We start from the raw sequence: 12,893 nt of genomic DNA on the forward strand, positions 1-12,893 counted from the left end.
TACTTGACATTCATTAAATGTCTGTATAGGGAAATTCCCTTCATCTATATTTGGTATGTATTTGGCTTAATCCAATTATCGCCACAGAAACCACATGCGAGGAGTACAATTCATGAAAAGAATGTCTGTACTTTTAAGCAAATCAATGGCTTGAATTTTATTTCTCTCATGAATATTCATGAACTAGGCGGTGATAACTCAGGTGAAGATAATTGATTTTTGTGATATATTTAAACAATTTGATAGTGCACCACAAATGATGGTTTGTAATATTTTTCTTAACATCTCTTCAGTCTTGTCATCTGTTTTTATTGTTACTATATATGTCTAGAGTAGTGATTTGTGTTTGTAGGTTATTGGCTTATACCCTGGTGTGGATGATATGTTACAGAATCTTAGCCCCCCAACAACAGTTTATATATTTTTTTAATTATCACCAGAGAGTTCCTTAAGAGGGAAAGTGCCATGATATAATAATTAAGCATTTACAGCTAGAAATTGCATTAACTATGTCCTCTTCATGCACTGAAGGTGTGGTCTGCAGTTGTCAATCACAACACCTTTCCCCAGTCTCCTCTGCGTTTGAATCGAATATGTATAGGCCTGTGTAGGAAGACAAACATTCATCTGACTCTGATTTTTTCTGTCAGCCAGTTTGGGATTGGCAGTTTATACTACAATTCCTCAATAAAATATTTGTTTGATATCTTGTTAGGTTTTTCAAGTTGAGTATCCCCGTACCACTACCAACAACTGTAACTACACATTGGAAACTGGCTTTTTTTACTGCGTGACTATATTAGCTTTGATAAATCATTTCTGAAAAGAAAACAGTACCATGCCAGACTTTTACGAAAAAATTGAGATGAAATAAACAAAGTACAATCAACATCATTGTTCTGAGTGTAGAAATTCAGCAGAGCAAAGACCAGAACTCAAGCCCTGGACATCAGATTGTTATACTGTCGCTCAAACCATTGAGTTTTTGGTCAACAGAAGTGTGCTTGGCCAACTGTATTACTGCATGTATACCAGGAAATTTTCTCTGCAGTTTAATTTCCCCTTTTACGCCAGGCTCCGCAATGAGGGTGAAATAATTATAACAGCGAACAGTAGTCAGCTTAATTATAACGACAATAGAAATCTTATGTGAAGGGTGAAATTAACATCGGGAGACAATTGAATTTTATTGGAGTAGGGCGAAAATTTGACTCTATGGGTGAAAGTTCACCGGAATACAATATCAAGTTACTGTTTATTTAATTGGTAGTGGAACAGGGATCCTTAATTTATCTGTGGTGGAATACAGTATCAGGTTACTGTTTATTTAATTGGTAGTGGGACAGGGATCCTTAATTTATCTGTGGTGGAATACAGTATCAGCTTACTGTTTATTTATTTGGTAGTGGGACAGGGATCCTTAATTCATCTGTGTTGGTAATGCTGTGTGCTGTGAATAATGCAGTACTCTCCAAAAAAAATGAGAAATTTTCCCTGGAAGCTAAAGTTAAACATATAAATGGTGAGGTTCGAAGTGGTGGTGAATTTTTGTGAAATTTCTGTATGTAGTTTTTAGCTCACCTGCCCAAAGGGCAAGTGAGCTTATGTCATGGTGCGGCGTCCGGCGTCCGGCGTCCGTTCGTCGTCCGGTGTCGTCCATCAACTTTTCCTTTAAACAGCTTCTTCTGAAGAACGGACAGGCCTAGAGTCATGATATTTGGCTGAAAGCTTCCTTGGCCAAATAAAGTTTGCAAATGAAAATGACCTTGACCTACTTTCAAGGTCACAGGGGTCAAATATGTCAAACTCTTTAAACAACTTCTCCTGAAGAACTAAAAGGTATAGAATCTTTACATTTAGCTGGTGGCTTCCTGGGATAGAACCCAACAAAGTTTGCAAATGAAAATGACCTTGACTGGCTTTCAAGGTCACAGGGATCAAATATGTCAAACTCTTCAAACGACTTCTACTGAAGAACCAAAAGGTATAGAATCTTGATATTTGGCTGATGGATTCCTGGGATAGAGCCTGACAAAGTTTGCGAATGAAAATTACCTTGACCTCCTTTCAAGGTCACAGGGGTCAAATATGTAAAACGCTTCAAACAACTTCTTCTGAAGAACTAAAAGGTAGATATCCTTCATATTTGGCTGAAAGCGTCCTGGGAAAGAGCCGGACAAAGTTTGAGAATGAAAATGACCTTGACCTGCTTTCAAGGTCACAGGGGTCAAATATGTCAAACTCTTTAAACGCCTTCTACTGAAGAACCAAATGGTATAGAATCTTTATCTTTGGCTGGTGGCTTCCTGGGATAGAGCCCGACAAAGTTTGAGAATGAAAATGACTTTGACCTTCTTCAAGGTCACAGGTGTCAAATATGTCAAAAACCTCGAGCAACTTCTTCTGAAAAATCGAAAGGCATACAATTTTAATATTTGAAGAAGAACAATGGCCAAAAAGCATAAATTCTTATAATAATATTTGACTGGTAGTTTCAACAGATGAAGCTGACAAAGTTTGCGAGTGACAAATTTATAGTACAACATAATATTTAATGAGAATATTTGCTATGACTGCTTAAATATTCAGGTGAGCGATACAGGCCCTCTGGGCCTCTTGTTCAGTAATTAAATTGGTTCAACAGCTTTGTTGCCAGCTCATTTACAGTTTTGTCGATTTGTGGGCTTGTTTTTCTTTTCTGTACAGTTCACTTGTCTCTTCTAATGTAAGCAATTATTGTCTTACAATGTCAACATGTCATTTTCATTAAAGAAAGAATGGGGGTGATCTCCCTTGAGTAGGAATCTTCAGAAGAATTTAAAAAGGTGCAATGTACTCATGTATACTAGTGTTTGTACTTTTGTAACCAGCACCAATTAAGTTTTTTGTTTGTTGCAAATTTAAGACACATAGGTTCGGAAGGTTTGACACTCATGAAAGCTCTTAAGCTTTAAATTATATATGGGTTCAAGCTGTCTTTGACAATATGTCATGAAGCAAAACATTTCATACGTACAGTAACCTCCCGTAATTTGTTTTGGATCTTACTGTAGCATATTATCACTTTGGTCAGTCAGGGTTACTACCGTTGACCAGTCAGGGTTACTACCGTTGACCAGGTAGCTCGAGTGCCAGTATAATGATCTGAGGTCTTGGGTTCGAATCCTGGTCTGGTTCTTATTTCATTTTTACATTCAGAACACTATTGTTGTTTCTTCTCTGGGGGGTTTTCATCTGTATTATTTTTTTAAAGTTTTTTTTTATTATTATTTTTTCAGAAATGATTTATCAAAGCTATTGTCTTGTCGGGAAATATTTTCTGTGCATAGTTACTATTTTTGGCAGTGGTGTGGGGGTCCTTAAACTGTCCCCCTAAAACTGATTTCTGAGGGATTTTACTTGAAGAAATAGGATCAAGATTGCTCAATATCTTACTTTGTATCTGTCATACCTCTAAGGAGCACTTTGATAGCAAGGAAATTAAATATGAGCAAAGGTACATATATTTGTATGTTGAAATACGACCCATATTTCCATGAATGTCTTTTCAATTATAATGCTTCTGTCAGATATTGAAGCTAGGGTAAAAGATAAAAGAATTAAATGTTTCAGTTTTTTGCTTAGAGCCCCACTGAGAAATCATTGCCTTCGAAATCCTGTGTTTCCAGAATGTCTATACAATTATAATGATTTTGTCAGGGAATGAATTTGGGCTTAAATATATGTACCTAGTGACCCCACAGACATGTACCCAGTGTTCCAACAGACATGTACTCATTTACCTCACAGACATGTACCCAGCTTGCAGTGAGCCCACAGACATGTACTCGGTGACCCAACATACATGTACCCAGTGAGCCATTAACAGACATGTACCCATTGACCCCACAGACATGTACTCATTGACCCCACATACATGTACCCAGTGAGCCTACATACTTGCACCTAGTGACCCCACAGACATGTACCCATTGAGCCCACAGACATGTACGTACTCAGTGAGCCGCAAGACATGTACTTGGTGAGCCCACAGACATGTACCCATTGAGCCCACAGACATGTACCCATTGACCCCACAGACATGTACTCATTGACCCCACATACATGTACACAGTGAGCCTACATACATGCACCTAGTAACCCCACAGACATGTACCCATTGAGCCCCCAGACATGTACCCATTGAGCCCACAGACATGTACGTACTCAGTGAGCCCACAGACATGTACTCAGTGACCCCACAGACATGTACCCATTGAGCCCACAGACATGTACCCATTGAGCCCACAGACATGTACTCATTGAGCCCACGGACATCTATTGTACTCGGTGACCTCACAGACAAGTTTTTAATAAACACAAATATCGCAGAAACCAAATCTTGTGACCACAACCAGAATGATATGAAATTACTTATGATTAAGGATAATATGCTGTAAGGTACAAAAGCCATTACGGTTGTGAACTCATGTATCAATGGATCCAATTGCTAGTGGTTCCCAAACATAAAGCGATTGACCATTCTCTGTATACCCCCAAACGACCTCAGACAAACAACAAGTAACCTCCCACAGTCCTGATGTTTGACCATCAGGTATTCACACCAGCCACAATTGTCTCCGTGGTGATTATTCCTATCAAGAGTTCCTCATACCTTGCGGCAGGAGTATGAGTTCAACAGGTTCGTATCTGCTGTGAAAGTCGTTACAAATGTTAATGGTGTTTCCCGATAATAAGGCTATACATGATTAGAACGACCGAGATTTGGGCCAAATTTTTCAAAACTTAATTATGCAGTTTACCGACAGTTTAGCACTAATATTTCATCCAGTATTAATAAAAAACAATGACATTGAAAGCTAAAACTATATTTACAGAGATTTGAAATGACTGGCATCTACAGAAAGGAAACACAGAAATAGTTTGAAATTATAAGATATTTCTCAAAAATAAAATTTTGGTGTTTTTTTTGTTGTTAATGAATACCATAAGCTGATTATGTTTTGAATAGCATGAGCCTATTTTGATAAAAGTATACTGAGATAGATCTCATTTAAATCCCAACATCGACAGAAATTGTTTTAGACACATACCAGATGAAAGTATTTACTTTCAATTACTGAAGATTTCTTTTAAATTAGCCTGAAGCATGATCACTTGTAAACTTTATTGTGGTTCTGGGGGAATGTTGGCATTATAAAGGGGTACAGCTAGTATATTGATGGTTTTTACTTATACATGAATACTTCTGGTAACAATGACAATATGAAAACATTATTGTGGTTTCGGAAGAATATTAATTGGCATGATAGAGAGTTTAGTAAGACATTGTGAAACTAAGGATAGAGACTTTTCTAAACATTTTCTTCAGGTTGGTACATTATTATGGATGAATAGTAGATTGGTTCTGTATGCTTCAGTGACTACAGTATGATACGTACCGTGTCACCTTTATCACAACCATAAAGTGTTTATGTGTGATGTTTCGGTGACTATACACTATTTACCCTGTAACCTTCATCAGACAAATGACCAGTGAAGCGTATGTACTCAAAGGTGTAAAATATGTACAGGTTGGCAATAGATAGTCGAAGTTGATTCTGATACGCTATACGCAATATTTTCACTTCAAACTTGTAACTATTTTACTTTCTTCACAACATCTCACATAAACACTTACTGGTTGTGATAACGGTGACACGGTACGTATCGTACTGTAGTCACCGAAACGTCACACATAAACACTTACTGGTTGTGATAAAGGTGACACAGTACGTATCATAGGGGTCAGATGTCTTTAAAATCTTCAAACAACTTCTTCTCAATAAACAAATGGCCCAGGGTACTGATATTGGGCCTGTAGCATACTGGGATGAAGGGCTACCAAGTTTGTTCAAATAAATGACCTTGACCCACTTTCAAGGTCACTGGGGTCAGTTGTCTTAAATCTTCAAACTATTTCTTCTCAATAACCAAAAGGCCCAGTGTACTGATATTAGGCCTGTAATATGCTGGAATGAAGGGCAACCAAGTTTGTTCAAATAAATGACCTTGACCCACTTTCAAGGTCACTGGGGTCAGTTGTCTTAAATCTTCAAACTATTTCTTCTCAATAACCAAAAGGTCCAGGGTACTGATATTAGTCCTGTAGCAGGCTGGGATGAAGGGCTACCAAGTGTGTTCAAATGAATGACCTTGACCAACTTTCAAGGTCACAGGGGTCTAATGTCGTAAAATCTTCAAGCGACCTCTTCTCAATAAGGAAAAGTGCCAGGGTACTGAAATTCGGCCTGTAGCATGCTGGGATGAAGGACTACCAAGTTAGTGCAAATGAATTACCTTGACCAACTTTCAAGGTCACAGGGGTCTAATGTCGTAAAATCTTCAAGCGACCTCTTCTCAATAAGCAAAAGTGCCAGGGTACTGAAATTCGGCCTGTAGCATGCTGGGATGAAGGACTACCAAGTTAGTTCAAATGAATTACCTTGACCAACTTTCAAGGTCAAAGGGGTCAAATGTCTTAAAATCTTCAAACAACTTCTTCTCAATAACCAAAAGGCCCAGGGTACTGATATTGGGCCTGTAGCATGCTGGGATGAAGGGCTACCAAGTTTGTTCAAATGAATGACCTTGACCAACTTTCAAGGTCACAGGGGTCAAATGTCGTAAAATATTCAAGCGACTTCTTCTCAATAAGCAAAACGGCCAGGGTACTGAAATTCGACCTGTAGCATGCTGGGATGAAGGACTACCATGTTAGTTCAAATGAATGACCTTGATCCACTTTCAACCTAATGTCCTTGTTCGACAATCAAGGTCAGAGGCGTCATATGTTCAAATCTTTTAATAGGTTCTTATGAAATCTTAAGATTACAAGTGTTAGATTAATAACAGGTGAGCGATGCAGGCCCATTGGGCCTCTTGTTTTACTTCACACCTAAATGTGTTTTACTTTATCTAAAAAGGACAAAATAATCTTTTACTAATTGCAATATATTTTTTTATCTACAGATATGACAAACAAAGTAATATTTTTACATCAAACTTGTAATTATTTTACTTTGTTCGTTTATAGATGAGATAAATTCTTTTTTCTGCAATTTTTTTATTTTCACTTTGTTGATGAGGGAGAGAAGCTCTTACCTGTATTTTTGCTTCATTTTAACAAGCACAGTGTATGCTTTATCCATGAAGGACTTTATTTCATTTCTGTATTTCTTGTCTGTATTTCTTTTTATTCAAACTATATCTATCAAGGATAAAATGGATTTAATCACTGTAATTATATATATATATTTCAAAAGAAAGACGATTCCTTTTCATTTGCAGTATCAATTTCAATCAAAGACAGATTAATAGAACACATATTGGAGGTTCATTTGATTTTCTAATGAAACATTAGCAAATATTTTTTCTTCAAAATATTTTCACTGAGCTATTACATTTAGAGATCACATTAAGATAAATTCTAGATCACTGAAACTCTTCCTAAAATCATCTAGGTGACTTAGATGCTTGACTAAAAAGGCTGGTCAGTAAAATGCTTTGTATCATATTACGTGAGGATCAGGATTCGTTCTGCATGATTAAACGCGGCATGTCTCCCCATCAAGGTTCTACTTCACATGATAAAGCGAACAAGACAAGTCTCGGCGTTGGCCATCACATTATTAGATTTACAAAGCAGATGATTCTTTTCCTGGTCGAGTTAATAATTTTGTCGATGAATGTCACATAGTGTTGGTCCAATAGGCCAGGCAGTTGTCAAGTGCTTCAACGATTTCCTCACGTTTTGTAGTGACGATTCAACCCAATAATTGTTTCTCTGCTACCGTAGTAGTGTAAATAAGGATTATGTCTCGTGTTTTACCATGAATAAGCCCATGCTGGGATGAAGTCTCTGTTTTGGCACTATACATTTAGTAGGTTTCAGTGTCAAGAAAGTCAAAAAGGGTTTTGNGGGGGGGGGGGGGGGGGGGGGGGGGGGGGCTCCTTTGATTTGACTCCTGGGGATGGGTTCTGCATGAATAATTCATTTTAAATACCAGGAATGCCAGGCAAAATTTTAAATAAAGTTGTCAATTTATTCATAATACAAATATAAACTACAATGAAAATAGAACAAATTATGACAAATGGAAATTGCAAGGAAATTTTAAGAAATTGAAAAAAATCATTGGCATATACAATGTAGATACAAAAAATAGAGCTTATGAAAAGGAAGAACTTCTTTTCAAAGGTTTATTAGGTAGATAGAGAAAATCTTCACCAAGTTGAAAGTTGTGTCCCTACATGAAAAATATTTCTTGGAGGGTATATTTATTTATGATAAACAGTGTTTGTCATACATGTGTATAGGTATGGGGGATAGGAGTGTAGAATTGAGTCCAAGTCGAGGCTTTTCTCAGGTTCTAAGCCCAAATGCGATATAAGTTAAATATTAAAACAATTCTGTTCCCACAGTACCTTCATATTGATTGACTCTTTTTCTCCCTCCTCTGACCTGAGAATTGACCAACAACGAATATAGCTGAGTTTCTAGAATAGTCTGTTCATGCTTGTTCACATCAATTTCCTAATATTCATAGTATTGATTTATCTAATCTAGTTTTACAGAATTGTAAAAATTTCTGCTACTGTAGATATAGGTAAAATCATACATGAACCATAGGCTATTTTACCACTGATAAGCCCACCTTTTGTATAAAGCATGGCTGACTGGCACCCCATACAAATGGAATAGTCCAATGCTTAAACTTCCTAAAAAGTCAGTTAAAATTAAAAAATAAACCCAGTTGATGTCTTTTAAATTTCCTCACCATTTACCCAGGCCCCCGCCCTTATAAAATAAAAAATGATAAGAAAAGAAAAGAAAATGAGTAAAATGAATTAGAATAGCTTCACAAAATTTTAAAAAAATATATAAAAAATACAAACACTTTAAGCCGTCAAATTAGTTTGGAGTAAAAAACAGAGAGACAATACGGTATTACAGTTTATTATAAGAGGGTAAGTGTTTATCTATGATCAACAGTTTTCCTTGAAAACACAGAAAGCACTGAAAGGTTTCTATCGATGTTTAAAAAAAATCAATTCTCCGACGAAGTGGAGAAGTTTGCTGATCGTGGGGAAGGGTACGGTTCATCATAAGCTAACAACATCTGGTTAAATATGTCAGATGATACGGAGGCTTCGTTATACCATTGTCTTTTCCAAGCCTAATGGCTTGTCTGTCCGATTGTTATTGGGTTTAGTGATAAATATTGGTCGATGACTTAGCTTCACAGGGTCTAGAATATAGCTTATGGATATACACTTTACAGGGTCTAGAATATAGCTTATGGACACTTTACAGGGCCTAGAAGATAGCTTATAGACACTTAACAGGGCCTAGAATATAGCTTATGGACACTTTACAGGGCCTAGAATATAGATTATGGACACTTTACAGGGCCTAGAAGATAGCTTATGGACACTTTACAGGGCCTAGAAGATAGCTTATGGACTGTTTACAGGGCCTAGAAGATAGCTTATGGACACTTAACAGGGCCTAGAATATAGCTTATGGACACTTTACAGGGCCTAAAAAATATCTTATGGACATTTTACAGGGTCTAGACTATAGCTTATGGACTCTTTACAGGGTCTAGACAATACTAGTTTGTGGACACTTTACAGGGCTTAGAAGATAGCTTATTGACACTTTACAGAGACTAGAATATAGATTATGGACACTTTACAGGGCCTAGAAGATAGCTTATGGACATTTTACAGAGTCTAGAATATAGCTTATTGACACTTTACACGGCCTAGAAGATAGCTTATTGACACTTTACACGGCCTAGAAGATAGCTTATGGACACTTTACAGGGTCTAGAATATACTAGCTTATGGACACTTTACACGGCCTAGAAGATAGCTTATGGACACTTTACAGGGTCTAGAATATAGCTTATGGACACTTTGCAGGGCCTAGAATATAGCTTATGGACACTTTACAGGGCCTAGAAGATAGCTGATGGACACTTTACAGGGCATAGAATATAGCTTATGGACACTTTACAGGGCCTAGAAGATAGCTTATGGACACTTTACAGGGCCTAGAAGATAGCTTATGGACACTAGACCAAGATTTGAACCCTTAACCCCAGATTGGTATACTATCATATCACACTACCCAACTAAGCCAATTGTCAAACTGTCCAACTAAGCCAATTGTCAAACTGTCCAACTAAGCCAATTGTCAAACTACCCAATGGAGCCAATTGTCACACTACCCAACTGGCTCAGTTGCAGTACAGGTTCACGTATATTCAAGACAAAATCAGAGGGAGGTCACTTCATGGAAATCTCCAGTGTTTTCCCTACAGTTGGACAGGAAACGGTAAACTGGATACATGTGTGTAAGTCCCCCTTGTAGTGTTTCCCTGGACCACAGACTTTATACCATATCAATGATAGTAGCATGGTGTTTCCACGGAAGTGTTGCTGGGAACTTAACCCTGTACGTAGGAATTACCATTGCCTAGTAAATAACAAAGCAATCTTTTATGAGAACTTCTCCTCTAATTTCCATCACTATGGTAGCGTTGTTTGTGGTATTGATTGTTACATTTCTACTGGCTTAAACAATAGGTTGGATGGATCCATCGCATTGTAATGGAAAATTATGAGCAATAAACATATAGCGATATCATCTCCGATACTTAAAGCATTATTATTAAGCTTTACAGAATATCAAACAATGTCATTTGCACCGGTAATACTTTTTACAGACATTGGAAATATAATTTTTTTTAAATTATGCAGTGTTTGGATTTAATATCCATTCTAGTTAGATTTAAAACAATAAATAACATTTCTAATAATTTCAATGAAAAAAAAAGAAATTTTGAAATTTTTGTTTTACAAGTTTAAAGCTGACAGCTCTCAGAATATTGAAGCCCGGAGGTTTCTCATGTTCAGTATTAGCCATGCAGAACAGATTTCTTATTGGCGATTCCTTTGAATACTGTAAAACATGTATTCCTAGGCTGTTAGTGGGACTGGCAAATAGCCAGCATGTAATATATAACTTAATGGCTAATATCAGCCTTTCACTGACGAGACAATGATTATAATATTCCACAGTTTGTTTCCTCTGAACAACTTACAGACTTTGGTTTTCTGGAATAAAACACACACAAAAAAAAACATTTCTTTTTCAAAAGAATTGTTAAGAAATTATTTTTTAGCAAATTAAGTATAAATATATTTTGCAAATAATTGAGTTTGAATCCATGAACATGTAATATTATATAGAAAACATATTTTGATGGCATCTCTTAACGATTCCTAAAAGAATTTTTCAAACAAAGTTTTAAAATGAAAATGTTTGAAAATCAGTGACCTTTGATCCAATAGCAAGAATATGAACTGTTTTCCGAATGACATGTAATGAAAAAAGGTCAGCCGGGACCAATATCTACAAATTGTATAACTGCATGGATGCTGTACAATCAAAACTTGCTTGAGTTACAATCATTTGAAATTATTGGATATGACAGCATGGTGGCCATATTCGTTTTTTTTTAACAAAATTTCAAATCGTCTGTTCATGTCCTATCACATATTTAAAAGGAAGAAGAATAAACATAGCAAAAGCAACCGGTCTTTTCATCACTGGCCGACTCTCCTCTCCAAAACATTACATATTTTTTAATCACGCTGAAACATGACAATGCAACACATTCTCATATATCTGTTTGGCCTGTTGCCTCCACTTTCAAGGTCACCTGGGGTCAAATGTTAGAGAAAAAAATAATTAAAATACATTCTTCTTAATAACAAAAAACACCTCAGTGGTGATGTTTGGCCTGTAGCTTGATTTAGCCAATTCTCATGTATTCGAGCTTGGTCCATGTTTAAGGTTTCTGATGAGAGATTACCAATTGATTGATACAGGCCCATTGGGCCTCTTGTTTAAAACCAAGCATTATTTATCATATTGGTCAAGCATCAAATGTGGCGTCTATAGTGGCAATTTAAAAAAAAAATTTTTTTTTTTTTTTTTAACAGGAACCTTGATTTTTGCTGAATCTGACTTTCCAACATTAATCCCTGGTTCTACTTCAGTTGGTAGTGTCTTTTAGGTTGACTTTCAATTTAATTTATTTACTTTGACAAGGCCCAATGGGCCTGTTTTTACTTTTTTTTACTTGTTTTGATGGAACGCTATTGACACCTAAGATAAAATTTCTTATTTGAGAAAAACGTTTGTAAATAACCTTTTCTCAATCTTCATATGCAGGAAAATATGTGAGCACTACAAACTGTTGTAATAAGATTGGATGGTTTTCCATTTTCTATTTTCCAAGTGCAGGGACATGCATGCGCCATGCAATCCAACTTGCTGTTATCAAATTTACCTCAATAGGTTCCTACATAGCGCCATATAAAATCTTTGCATGGAAGCTAAAGTATCACAAGAGGACTGAACAAGCATTGCATAATGAAGTGCTACCACGCTATGTACTAGATAATCAACAAAAACGTTAATTGGAGAATTAATTAACACTGAGCTTGTCAAATTGATTAAATGTAGGTGACAAGGGTCTGGTACAATTACCTTAATTGTGATTTATATCGACACCGCATCTGAGTCAAGACAAGGATAACTGGCCTTTGGAGGCTGGTTTTAGAATGTAATTAGAAGTGTTAATTTTGCCGAGTTAGCTGTTAATACTCTCTTGTTCCATTAAAGGTTTTGCTGCACATTACACAGCTACACTTCCTGCTGCACACTACATAGCTACACTTCCTGCTGCACACTACATAGCTACACTTCCTGCTGCACACTACATAGCTACACTTCCTGCTGCACACTACATAGCTACACTTCCTGCTGCACACTA

At 36.7% G+C, this 12,893-nt stretch overlaps 1 protein-coding gene across 2 annotated transcripts in view; it reads left to right on the forward strand.

The window, feature by feature from the left end:
* LOC110460915 (calcium/calmodulin-dependent protein kinase kinase 1-like) overlaps positions 1-12,893 on the forward strand; it is a 165,683-nt gene that overhangs the window by 62,464 nt on the left and 90,326 nt on the right. The window lies entirely within an intron of this gene.

The sequence above is a fragment of the Mizuhopecten yessoensis genome, unplaced genomic scaffold (genome assembly GCF_002113885.1).
Source record: "Mizuhopecten yessoensis strain PY_sf001 unplaced genomic scaffold, ASM211388v2 scaffold10523, whole genome shotgun sequence".
NCBI lineage: Eukaryota > Metazoa > Mollusca > Bivalvia > Pectinida > Pectinidae > Mizuhopecten > Mizuhopecten yessoensis.